The 13,723-nt window shown below is 45.8% G+C and overlaps 1 protein-coding gene and 1 long non-coding RNA gene across 3 annotated transcripts in view; one reads left to right on the top strand and one right to left on the bottom strand.

The window, feature by feature from the left end:
• AFAP1 (actin filament associated protein 1) overlaps positions 1 to 7,001 on the bottom strand; it is a 205,069-nt gene extending 198,068 nt beyond the window's left edge. For both annotated transcript variants that reach the window (XM_053566739.1, XM_053566740.1), the window contains exon 1: positions 6,872 to 7,001. The gene's annotated coding sequence lies outside the window, so the exon portion shown is untranslated. The remainder of the gene's footprint in view (positions 1 to 6,871) is intronic.
• Positions 7,002 to 7,226: 225 nt separating this feature from the next.
• On the top strand, positions 7,227 to 13,212 carry LOC128568900 (uncharacterized). Its single transcript, XR_008375244.1, has 3 exons — positions 7,227 to 7,362; positions 9,592 to 9,699; positions 11,800 to 13,212. It is a non-coding gene; the product is annotated as an uncharacterized LOC128568900 (long non-coding RNA).
• Positions 13,213 to 13,723: the final 511 nt, after the last annotated feature.

The following is a 13,723-nucleotide window of genomic DNA, read 5'->3' as shown; positions in this document are numbered from 1 at the left end:
TAACTATAGGTTCAAGTGTGCCAGGAGATTAAAAAAAAAAAAAAAGCTGAAAAACTGCTCTAGATCATAGTGACTATAGTTAATAACAAAATATGTATACTTGAACATTGCTAAGACAGGAGATTTAAATGTTCTCACCACAAATGCTAAGTATGTGAGGTAACCCATATGTTTATTAGTTTGATTTAACCATTCCCCAATGTTGTACATCATAAATGTACATAATTTTTATTTGTCAATTTAAAAATAAATTAGAATAGCTAAAAAAAAAAGATCTGATCACATCCTTGAAACAAGGATGGTATTTCTTGTCAATATTTCCAGAAACTATAAAAAGTTATTGAAACTAAAAATATGATAGCAATAAAAAATTCAAAGAAGCATCTAGAGAAAAAGTTAGGGAAATCTTCCCCAAAAGGACAACACAAAGACAAAGAACTGAAAACAGAGAAAAAAACTGCAGACATTTAGAGAAACACGTTCAGAAGGACCACCAAGTTTTTAACACAATAAATAAAAACAAGACTCACACATGGTGTTACCATCATGAAGTCTCCAAACACCAGGAATAACAAGAATCTAAAAGATTACATGGAGCAAAACACAAGCCACACACAAAGGAATGACTTTGTACATTTCCACAGTCATGTTGGAAGTTAGACATCAATTGAATAGTGATCTCAAAATTTCACAGGAAAATTATTTCTAACCCAGAATTCTATACACAACCAAACCATCAACTAAATGTAAGAGAAAAATATTCAAGCACTATACAAGATCTCAAAAGAATTATTTTTTAGGCTCGGCGCCCGTAGCACAGTGGTTACAGAACCAGGCACATACATCGAGGCTGGCGGGTTCCAACCCAGCCCAGGCCTGCCAATCAACAATGACAACTACAACAAAAAAATAGCTGAGCGTTATGGTGGGCGCCTTGTAGTCCCAGCTACTTGGGAGGCTGATGGAAGAGAATCACTTAAGCCCAAGAGTTAGAGGTTGCTATGAGCTGTGACACCACAGCATTCTATCCAGGGTGACATAGTGAGACTCTGTCTCAAAAAAAAAAAAAATTATTTTTTAGAAAGCTACGGGTGAATATGCTCAACCAAAATAAGACAGAAAACTTTAAAAGGAGGAATCCAATCCAAGAAAGCGGTGAAAGGAATCCTCAGGGTGACAAGGAAGATTAAGAGGACAACAAATGAGCAGAAGGCCTAGAAAAGGACCCATCTAGGGTAGAGCAGGAAGAAAGAGGGGTGCAGGAAAAATTACTGCACATCTGATGTATCCAGAGCAGAGTTACACCTCCCTGCCTATAAATGACAGGTATGAAGGAAACCAAGCAAAACAAACCAATTATTAACTCTAGAAAAAAGAAAAAACTATGAAAGAAAGGAAATATACAATTCAAATAGACTCAATATTTCTGTTGTAAATAATATTTATATCTTAAGTGTTGCTGCATATCTATTTAACCAAAACTTTTAAAATAATTATGATGTTTCAATTCACAGGACTTCTGAAACCAAATGCAGGGGTATTTTTTCCCCACACCAACCATTCTTTGACACCAACTGGACATCCTATGAATCAGTTCTGTTCGCATGCTCGTAGCAAGTCTCAGCCTCTGATACTTCTGACCAACCACTATCAAACCGAGATACCATCCACCCTTCCTTAGGTTCAATAATTTTGCTAAAACTCAGGGAAACGCTTCACTTATGATTACTGGTTTATCAAAAAGGATACAACTCAGGAACAGCTAAATGGAAGAGATGCACAGAGCAAGGAATGGGAGAGGGTGTGTGGGGCTTCCCTGCCCTCCCTGGGTGTGCCACCCTCCCAGCATCTCCCTGTATTCACCAACCCAGAACCTGTCCAAACCCTTTGTTTAGGGGTTTTATGGAGTTTTCATTACACAGGCTGGATTGAATCACTGGCCAATGATGACTAACTCTATCTCCAGCACCTCTGAGGAGGTTAGATGGTACAGCTGAAATTTCCACCCTGCCTTGGCCTTTCTGGGGACCAGCCCCAGTACTGAATCTGTCTTCAGGCCCCTAGCTATCAATCATCCCATTATCATACAAAAGACACTCTCATCACTCTGAGGATTCCAAGAGTCTTAGAAGCTCTCATGATAGGAATTGGGGACTAAGATCAAATGCATATGGTAACAAAAGTGTTCCTATCACCCCTATCATTCAGTAAATTACAAGGGTTTTAGGAGCTCTGGGCCAGAACCAGGCAATACAAATACTCAATGCATACAGTATTGTACTATATACTATGACACTGCATCTACTACTCTGGGAGAGCAAGAGGAAGAGGGGTAGGGTGAGTGACCTGAATCCTATTCTTCCACAGTAGAATCTCTCTCTCTCTCCCCTCCCCCAACACACACACTCTAGGGGAGAGCTGAACCATTAAAAATCATGACCTCAGCTCGGCAGCTGTAGCTCAAGTGGCTAAGGCACCAGCCACATACACTGGAGCTTGTGGGTTGGAATCCAGCCCAGGCCCACCAAACAACAATGACAACTATGACCAAAAACAGCCGGGCATTGTGGCAGGCGCCTGTAGTCCCAACTACCTGGGAGGCTAAGGCAAGAGAATCAGTTAAGCCCAAGAGTTGGAGGTTGCTGTGAGCTGTGACGCCACAGCACTCTACCCAGAGTGACAGCTTGAGACTCTGTCTCAAAAAAAAACAATGGTGACCTCTAGGGAGGAGGAATCTAGGTGGAGAAGGGTAGGGCAGGTGATTGCTATTTTTTTGCTCTATGCCTTGTAGAATTTCTGACTCTTAAAACTATGTGCCTAAAAATGGGTATTTAATTTTTAAACAAAATATGATACTTGATCAACAAGAATATCATATTAAGTGTTTATGTTCTTAAACATTTTGGAATCCGACCACTTTGAAAACATACGGAAAGCTGCTATAAATCCTTTCCCCATAAACACACATAGGCACATACACCCAAAATTTCTGCACAGGATTTCAGAGAGTTCATAAACTGCTGAAATCCAGGTAAAAAACCTTGGGATTACAGATTCTAACAATTAATTTATATCAAACCAGAGCTTGTCATTTATTGAACAGGAAAAAAAATTCTTAATGATAAACTATCAAAATACCTACTTGATCAAATGGTCTTAAAATACTTGGTTAAATATCAGTTGTTTCCATGAACACAAGATGCATCTAATTCCTGACTATTCATGAAGGTATAAAATCTGTTTATCAGACTTTGCTTCAGCCTTGAAACAATCAGATTCTCTAAAACTCAGGTGTGTGAATTTTCAGCTGTTTGCATTGTACAAAAGAAGATGGAATCACACACTTTTCACCCCATGAAGAGTCCTTCAAGTAAAACTTGACAACACAAGATCCAAAATTCTCCATATGGGTGTTTCTTTTAGTAGAGGAATTATTCTAATGACTTCTTAGCAAAATTATATAGTCAGGGCAAAACACAAAATTCAGCTCTCATCTCCATTGCTATCAGCCTCACCAACAGCTTAGCAAGGAGTCGGAGCAACAGTCTTGTCTTTGCCCAAAATTGTGATGCTTTAGTTTATGTTATCTGTTAATAGAGGGTAACAATAACCACTTCACAGGCTGCTTATAAGATCAGAAATTGTGGTAGGCGAGAGAATGGCCCCCCAAAATGACTATTCCCTAATCCCTGAAACCTGTGACTACCATATCATGTGGTAAAAGGGACTTTGCTACAGATCTCAGTTAGAAAGGCTTTCTCTGAGTGGTAAAGAAAAAATACAGAGACAAGTTAAAATCTGAGAGCTTGAGCAGGTCCTTGTCCTTGCTGGTTCCGAGCTGAAGGGACCACACAAAAAGACCAGAAAAAGGCCTCTGGGAACCAAGGGCAGCCCCAACTGACAGCCAGCAAAGGACAGGCACCTCAGTCCCACAGCTGCCAGGAACTACATTGGGCTAACAATGTGAATTACTTAGAAGCAATTCTTTCCCAGAAGCCCCAGGAAGGAGGGCAGCCTACAGAATTGTGAGATTATAAATTTGTCTTGTTTTATAAGCTGCTACATTTGTGGTAATTTGTTAGAGCATCTAGAGTATCTTCATTCAACTTTATTAATGAAAAAACAAAACCAATTTGATAGCGGGAGTGTCACGAGTAAAACATAATTACAAAGAATATTCAAGACATTACCAAAAAGTTTATTAAGGTCCCATCATAGGCACTGGTCCTTAACTCTGAGACAATACATAGCCATACAATTAAACTTTTTAAAAGCAAAAAACAAAAAAAAAAAAAAAGGAAGAAGAAAAAGAACTTCCATTTTAGGATCCACATTTTCAGAGATCTTCATTATTTATACCATTACCACCAGCAGAAATTTTCTCTGCTGTGTTTGGCTGAATTAAAGGTTTAAGGCTGGCTTGGCACCCATAGCTAAGCAGTTAGGGTGCCAGCCACACACACTGAGGCTCACAGGTTAGAACCAGCCAATCAATAATGACAACTACAACAAAAAAATAGCCAGGCGCCTGTAGTCCCAGCTACTTGGGAGGCTGAGGCAAGAGAATCGCTTATGCCCAAGAGTTTGAGGTTACTGTGAGCTACGATGCTACAGCACTCATACTGAGGACAACATAGTGAGACTCTGTCTCAAAAAAAAAAAAAAAGCTTTAAGGCTGAAAATATTATTAGAAATGATCTAGTTTAAGACTCTCAAAGGGGAGGAAACTTAAGCCAGAGAGACTGCCTTCCAGAAAAAAAGGTAAATTAATTCAAGCACCAGAAGTAGACCCAATAAATTCTAATTAACCACTCTGCACTATGCAACAAACATTAGTAAATAATAGAAAAAATTAATCTAAAAGTCCTTTGTAAAGTCAAAGAATTACAAATTTAAAATAACCTGAATACTTGGATTCATGGTATACAAAAAAAGACCTCTCATTTAGCATGATGCAGAAACTGTGCCTACCTCTATCAGAGTGTTTTTCAAGCTGTGTTATGGTTAACCACTTATTGCCCAAACCCACTCTGTCCTTGAAGACCATAAACTCCTTAAGGAGACCAGGGAAAACTTCAGAGAGAAGGTCCCACCTAAATCAAGGCTAGAAAAATGGGTCAGCAGCAGCTGAGTGACAGGAGGGTGGTGGGAGCATACTGGGAGACTGTGTGACAAGTATGGATGTAGAGTGGGACAGCTGAAGACAGCATGGTTTCATCTTGTATCTCTGTTATTTTATATATGATCTCTTGTTCAGAAAGAAGTTCAGGTTGGCTATTAGGGCTCCTGTGCCTATTGCTGTAACACAAACTATCCAGCTTGATTTTGTATTCCCTAGGTAGGACAATCATTCTTGGGATACAATAGGTGTTTTTCAAAAGTTTGATATAGAGTCTACTAGGCAGCATTAGCTGCCGTCAAGCTGCGTTAAGTTTCCCCACCCAGAGACCTCACCCCAGCTCTCCCTTCATAAATCTGACCTCTAACTGTAACTGCCTCGGCCTCAGTCCGTGGGTGTAGATTCTCCTGCTTCAAATGCATTTTCCAGCCCGCCAAATTCTTGGGAGAGTTGCCTCCACTCTCCAGGCACTGAAAGCTACAAAATTAAATCTGGCTTTCCAGATTTTTTTTTCTTCCCAATCCTAACGGAAGAAATCAAGAAGCGCGGGGCAGAGGGGCTCTGCTCCGTCCAATCAGAGGCGGCTCCGGGCTGGCCGAGCCCCACAGCCCAAGCAGGAAGCACAGCGGCCTGAAGCGCGGTCCCCGGGCGCGGTGACAGCCCGCGCTCCCGGGCCGAGCCGGCAAGGGTCAGGAAAGCGGCTGCTCCCACTCTGCGCTTTGGCAAGGGCAGTAAATTGCAGAGCGGGTCTACAGTCCGGCCACGCCAGCTGCGCCCCCAGCGCACCGCTGGGAGCACTTTGCGTGCACCGAGACCAGCACACGCGCGCGCGTTCACACACGGACACACAACACACACAGGCCCCAAGACATGCGCACGCACACAGGGACACCCCCCAACACACACACACACACGCGCGCGCGCGCGCTCTCACACACGGACTCACAACACACACGGGCCCCACATAAGTGCGCACGCACACGGACCTTCCCAAACACGCATACACGATCCCCCTACACACACGCACCCACACACAGACCCCCCCACCAACATATGCACTCACACACACGGATCCCCAACCCTCGCATGTGAACACACGGACCCGCCAACATACACGCACACACGAGCCTCCCAACATCCACACACGTGCGCAAGGGGGCGGGCCGCGCCCAAAGGGGGGTCACACCCAGATAAATCAAGGGGGGCAGGAGACCAGGACCGCACGCGCGCAGGTCCACGCTGTCACCCTCAATGACACTCGCTGAGCCAGCCACACCAGAGGAGGAGGGCGATGGAGACGGAGTCTCTGATCGCACAGTGTCCAAAACCCCCCACGCGCGAAGGTCCACACAGTCACCATCGGTGACACACAGGGAGTGGGTGACACACAGGGAGCCGGCCACACCGCAGCAGGACAGGAACGAGCCCACGAAGTCTCCATCAATCACAAACTGAACCAGTCACACGCGGGGGAGGGAGAACCAAGACAGCCCCCATGCGCAGGGTGGCCAGGCCCACGCGCGCGTCCATGCAAGGGTGCAGCAGGCGCGAAACCCCTGGTGCTACCCCGAGGCCGAAACAATGCGCGGTTGGTGCCCGACCCCGCGTCCCGTCCCGCGGGCGCCCGGGGCTGCGACCCCCCCACCGCCCCGGTCCGACCCATCTCGCCTGGTCCAGAGACCCGGTCCCGAACCCGGACCCCGCCCGACCCGGAGACCCTGGCCGCCCGCCGCCCGCCGCCCGCCGCCTCACCTCAGGCAGCCGCCTCGCCGAGGGGAGCGCAGCCTAGTAGCCCGCAGAGCCGCAGCGGCCTCAACAATGGAGCCCCGGGGCGGGGCCGCCGCCGCCGCCTCAGCCCGTCTCGGCGCTCCGGCTCCGGCTCCGGCTCCGGCTCCGGCTCCGGCTCCGGCTCCGGCTCGGGGCGCTAGGTAGCAGCCGGCACAAGACCGCGACTGGCGGGCTAGCGAGCACCACGCAGGCGCACACGTCTCCGCCCGCAGCCCCGCCCTGCGCAGCATCAGCCCAAGACCCGCCCCCCAGCCAATGGGGAGGGAGCAAGCCGAGGGGGTGGGGCCTGAGGAACAAAGGGAGGCTGGGCGGGGCTGTGCTGGGGACAGGCTTGTGGGTCCTTCTGGCAGGCCGGACTTTGGAGTTGGACCGACGCTCGCTTGGGGAAGGTCCCCCTGAACATCCGCTTAGGAGTCAGTTCAACAGGCTGTGATCATCCCAAAGCCAGAATTCAGGTTTGTCTTTGTCAGGGCAGAGGGCGAAAAACAGGCCTGCTTTACAGAAAGGGAAACTGAGGCCCAAAGAGCCAGACCACCAGCCTTCGAAGCCAATAAAGTCCCACCCATTCACCTCTTCCTGGGACGGTGCACGTCAGAAGCGGAATGGAAGCAAACTTGGTTCCTCCCTGAAGGACCAGGTACTTTTCTCCTCATTTCAGTGCACAAGAAAGGGACCAGAAGGGAACGTTGACTGTTTCCCTGTCCTGCCTCAGTGTTTGTGCTCTTGCTAGTCCGCACCTGTCACCCCCATATATCCAAGATTGGTACCGTCTTCTCTAAAACCTCTCTCCTCTCTTATTCAAGTTTCTTGCATCATATGACTCCACACTCTGAGCTTCTATCTGCTTCACTAGCTGCACCCCGGCTCTCTGCCCAAACTGTGCATGTTACGAGGCTCCTGGCTCTGGCTCATGCAAGATGCCCACTATCTGCTATGGACACTCTTTTTATTTATTTTTTTTTTTCTTTTTTTCTTACAAAGTCTCACTTTGTGGCCCTGGGTAGAGTGCCATGGCTTGCAGCAACTTCCAAACTCTTGGGCTCAAGCAATCCTCTTGCCTCAGTTTTTTTCGCTTTTGGTAGAGACCTGGGTCTCTTACTCAGGCTGGTCTCCAACTCCTGAGCTCAAACAATCCACCTGCCTTGGCTTCCCAGAATGCTGGGAATACAGGCTTGAGCCACTGCACCATGGACACTCTCATCAGGAAATTTCCTTCTCTCCCAGGCCCTGAAAACCATCCTCAAGCTCTAGTGCCTGCCAGATCCCCAGTTGGGGGCCAGGAGGCATCTCAGACTTCTTATCTCCAAAAAAGTGCTTATCAGGGCCCCAACCTGCTCACCGACATTTTTCTCCTTCCAGTAAACGGGCCCCCAAGCCTCACAGTTGCTCAAGTGAAAGTAAAATCATCTTGAGTCCTTTCCCCACCCTCTGTCACAGTCCTCGGCTTTCCCAGAGTACTCAGGGCCACCCAGTTTCAGCATCAGTTCTGTCCAAGGGGTTCTCCCCTAGTGAAGCGGGCCTCCCTAGGACAAGCAGGTGCCCCTCTGTTTCACTTACGTGCCCAGAACAGGACCTGGCACCCTGAAGGCACACCAGGATATAGTAGCATGGATGGATGAACAGATACCGTCTTGATGGTAGCTAGGTCAGACCCCATTCCATCTTTCCTCACACACACCCCTGCACTCTCACACACGCACTCTTGTGCTCTCTCTCTCTCTCATACACTCCTCTGCACTGTCACACACGTACACACACCCCTACACCCTCACACATGCATACACACTCCTACACTCTCCTCCATTCATGCACTCTCACACACACACACCTGCACTCTTACACATGCGTGCACACTCCTGCACTCTAATACATGCATGCACACCTCTTCACTCTCACACATGCATGCACACTCCTGCCCTCTCACATACACACCCCTGCATTTTCACATATGCTTGCACACTCCTACTGTCTCACACACACTCCTGCACTCTCTCACACACACCCTAGCTTTCACATATGCATGCACTCACACATACACACACACACACACACTACCGAAAGCCTGGCTCCTAATCTGATTTGCCCAAACAAATTTGCTGATGGACATGAGAAGCTTCCTTACCTGTCCCCAGCTCAGGCCCCACTGTGGTCTGGGGATGGACTCAGGGATCAAGAAAAGGAAATCTCAGTGAGTGAGAGGACATCATTCCAGGCTTTAGGCTTCTGCACAACATCCCCTGCCACCCAGTCTGCTGACACACTCTTATACCTATGCCTGGCCAACTCCTACTGACCCCTCAAGTACAACAGTGACAACACCTCAAAGTGATTCCCTGTATAAGTCCATACCCTGTATAAGTCCTCCCTCCTTGTGGGCAGGGTGGACCTACTGACACCTCTAACCAACAGAATATGGCAAAGGCAATAGGATGTCACTTTCCAGGCATGTTGCCTTAGCATGATTTCTCCACTGTGGCAGACAGAAGAGAGAGGCCCCACTTGCAGGCTCTGTAGAAGTGAGCCATCAGGCTGAGAGAGGGCCTTGGGGAGGGTGTGGGGACCCTGGCAAGGAATTTTAGAAGGTGTCAGCCAGCAAAAAACTGGGCCCTCGGTCATGCAGACCCAAGAAAACAAACTCTGCCAACACCCTTGATCAACAGATTAAAAAAAAGATTCTTCTCTAGTCAAGTCTCAGAGGAGGACTCAGCCCAGCTGACATGTCAAGTGAAGCTGGGGAGACCCTAAGCAGAAGACCCCACTAAAATGTGGTCAACCTCCTCCCAGAAACAGAGGTAAGCAATGTGTGTGTTGCTTTATGCTTCTAATTTTGTTAGAAATTTGCTATGAAACAATTTTTTAAAAAGATACAATAACATAGGTCCCCTCCCCGTTACACATACTCACAGCATCCTGAACTTCCCTCTGGCTTTCATCAAAATTATACTTATTTCTTTAAAATCTGTCTCTTGCTGCTAGAATAAAAGCCCCATGAGAACAGAAATGGAAACTGCCTTGCTCATAGCTGGGCTCCAAACATCCAGCACAGTTTTGTCCTAGGCAGTTGGTCAAATTATAGATCAACCACTGTGGGTTGGCTGGCCCAACTGCCCCTCCCAGCCCCCCTTCTCCCTGGCCATATGCCATTATAGAAACCAGAATAGTTTCTTCCCTTCCCAGACTCCCTTTCAGGTAGGGGTGGCCATGAGACTTTGTCCTGGCCAGGGAGACATAGTGGAAGGTTAGCTGAAATGTTTACACATAGTGGCAATGATGTGCTGGGGCCAGTTCAGACCAGACCATGAGAATTGATTGCCCATTGTTCAGGAATTCTGCAATTCTGTTGGTTATTAAACACATTGTTAATTAAAAATATAAAAGTATATTGGCATGTAATTAAAATATATATTTTTAAAAATAATAAATGGACAAAATTCATTATTTTCTAATTATTTTACAACAGTTTACTATTATTTGTGCCCTTGAGGATTTTACATTTACACCATGGATGTGGTAGAAATCCTAAGTAACAGTGTGCTATTGACTTTGCTTCCAACTCTGTAGTCAGCAATGCCATGTTGGTTGCATGAAATCAGAAATGACAGGACTATATATAGAAATTAGCAATTGCTAAATATTAGGACTTTCTTCCTTACTTCTCTCCTCAAAAATGCCAGTAATTGAAGATGTACCAGCATACCAGTGATTTCTAGGGATGTTTTTCCTTTCATGGAAAACGGATAGGTACAGCTGACACTGTCTTTTCCTCACCTTGAACGCACATGTGACATCTGGAGCTATGGTGGCCATCTTGCAACCATGAGGAAAAGGCAAGAGAATCAGAGAGATGCTGAACCTTGCACTACTGAGACAATGAAACAAGACCAGAAATCACTGCCTCCAAAATTTTTTATTCAGTAGGGAAAACATACCTTTTAGTTTAAACCAGGGCTAGTCAATTCTACACTTACTTACAGGATTCTTAACTGAAACAGGTAGAATGAATATTTGTTGAGCTAATAAATTAATATACAGCTTGGGTCATACTCACAACATTCCTGATCCAGGCTGTTCCTACATCCACTAGCAAATCCAGGCATCATATGATAGCTCTGCTCAGCATGAAGTTTTCTCTTAATGAAAGTGAAATTTTCTGATCTCTTGGGACCTCGGCAAATAAGTCCTACTCTTCTTTCCCACCATAGCCCTCTAATTTAAACAGAGCTTTCATTCTATGGAAAAATAAATCAAGGATTATTGATTCAAGAATTGAACTGAGTCTCTTTGTAGAAACTCCTAATGTAGTTTGACACTGTGCAGGAGTAGCTAATGGAGACTAACAGACTTTTCCAGTAATATATCTCTTGAGGGGAAAAAATATAATTATAAGCTACTTATATTCCAAAGTAAGCTTCATTTCCTTGATGCCTTTGATGCTGTCTGTGGGGTCTAAAGGGAGCGAAGATAATCTATGGCAATTGGGTACCTGTGGGAAATTCCAGGCCCAGTTTAGAATGTGATGTCAGTTTACCAGTGCAGTTTCTGTGGGGCAGAAATCCAGCTCAGCTTATCTGGGCACCTATTGCTCAAAGCCTCTCCCAAGGCTGCATTTAATCTGTGGGCTGGGACTGTGGTCTCAAGTGAAGGCTTGACAGAGGCAGAGGGGTCTATTTCCAAGCTCACTCACATGGCTATTTACTGGCCGTATTTCCTCAGCAATTGTTGGCCTCCCTCAGTTGCTTGCTATCAGCCCTACTTAGAGAAATTCACAACAAGGCTGTTGACCTCCCTCAGAACAGGTAAGTAGAAGAGAAGATGAAAGCACCTGAGATGTAAACAACAGTCTTTTGTAATCTAATACCAGGAGTGACATTATATTGTCCTTTATTCCTTAGAAACAAGTCTGTAGGTCCATCCTACATTCAAGGGAAGAGGACCACACAAAAGTGAAAATACCATAAATGGAGGTCATCTCAGAGGCTGCTTACTAGTTCCCTGCTGAAAAACAAAAGATATGTGTATGTATGTATGGGGTTTGTGTGTGTGTGTATCTTGAAAGTAGCCATAGAAAACATGCCATATTCTGGGAATTACAGATGACTTCTTGCCCTAAATAATGGAAGCTAAGAGACAACAGAATATCTTCTTTTAATGTCAAAAAAAAAAAAAAAGAAAGAAAGAAAGAAAAGAAAAGAAAATCACCTGCAAAGTCCCCAATCTCTGCCACCACTTAATGCACTGTCTTCAGTCCCCTTTATGCACATGGCATAGTATGAAAAGTAACATTTCCCAGCTGACCCCAAGCATGTCATGATCTTGCACTGCTTAGTGTCTTTACAAACATTGGTCTATCAGGTTCTTAGGGTGCTATAGTGTCTTGAAGAAAGTATGAGAATAAAAATTATCATGTTTTGAAACCCATCTCTAACATCTGTATGACCTTGGGCATATCTCACTTCTCTAAGCCTCAGTAGCCATAATGGGGAAACGTTCATAATAACCATGCTGGACTTTACTGAGAATTAAATGAGATTGCATGTGAAAATTGCCTGTCACATAGCACCTCATAGATGTAAATTCCTTCCTGCTAGCAACCTCCTACCCATTCTTCAAGATCCAGCTCAGATGTCCTCTCATCTCTGAAGCTATCTCAGCCCCCGTCTCCTGTACAATCTCAGAGCTTCTTGAACAACCCACCCTATATTATGATACTTACCACCCCACACTATCACGGTCTGTTTCCAAATCTCCGTCTTCCAGGAAACACTAAGCTCTCCCATTCATCCTTGTTTCGTTGGTGCTCACAGGTGCCTGGCTCCATATTATGTGCTTGGTGACTATGTGTAATTTGATTGGAAACAGTTGAAGGTTGAAATGATCTTATGCTGAGCACATTCATACTGTGAACTAACCAGCATCCCACCCATCCTTACCAATTTCCTTGCCTGTTATCATGACTTCCATGGCCCCTCCCTAAGGTTTGCCTCACTTGTCACCTTCACTGAACACCCTGTATAAAACAGCACCCTCTCATTACTCTTTTCTCTTATCCTGACTAATGTTTTTCCATATTATTTTTCCTCCCCCAACACATATCTTGCTCTCCCCCCAGCCCCCGAGAGAAGATAAGTTCCAGATTTTTGTGTCTTGTTCACTGTGTATCATCAGATTCAAGAAGAGTGCCTGGCATATCATAGACATTTAATAATTATTTGTCAAATTAATCCGCTAATCTCATGAAGTTGTCAAGAGGTTTGACTCTTTTGCGTCAGTGCCTTGTAGGTATTGTGCTCTTGATGCATGTCTATTTTTCTTCCTCTTCATCCTGTCTCCATTCCCTCCCTTCCTCTTTTCCATTGAGATCTGTATGCTCAGGTCTCTCCCCGTACAAGAATAGTGCCTTGCCCACACCACTACTCACATGAACAGGCCCCCACCTCCCCATTCCACCCTTCCAAGCCTCTCCTCCACCCAGACACAGGCATGCTCTTTTGTACCTCCCACAATCCTCAGTCTCTTCTGTCTGGTTTCTGCCCCTCTACTCTACACAACTCTCCTTGCCAAGTTCACTGATGGACTCGTTAGGACTAACTTCACAGGATGCACTGAGTCCTCTCTGGCCAGCTCTCACCTCACCCTTTGCTCTCTGGGACTCTTCCTCCTTTTCACACCTTGCTCCCTTGACTTCCACAGGTGAAATCCTCCTGATTCTCCTACTCTGTGCTTTGTGCATCCTCCAGCGAACCCAGAAAGGTCCAGTGTCCTTCCAGGTCCTGTTCCAAGCTGTTGGCTCTGCCCACTGTGCTCTGTCTCTCTGAG

Source organism: Nycticebus coucang, chromosome 17 (assembly GCF_027406575.1).
Source record: "Nycticebus coucang isolate mNycCou1 chromosome 17, mNycCou1.pri, whole genome shotgun sequence".
Lineage (NCBI taxonomy): Eukaryota > Metazoa > Chordata > Mammalia > Primates > Lorisidae > Nycticebus > Nycticebus coucang.
The sequence above is the reverse complement of the archived record's forward strand: the minus strand, read 5'-3'. Positions and strand labels throughout refer to the sequence as shown.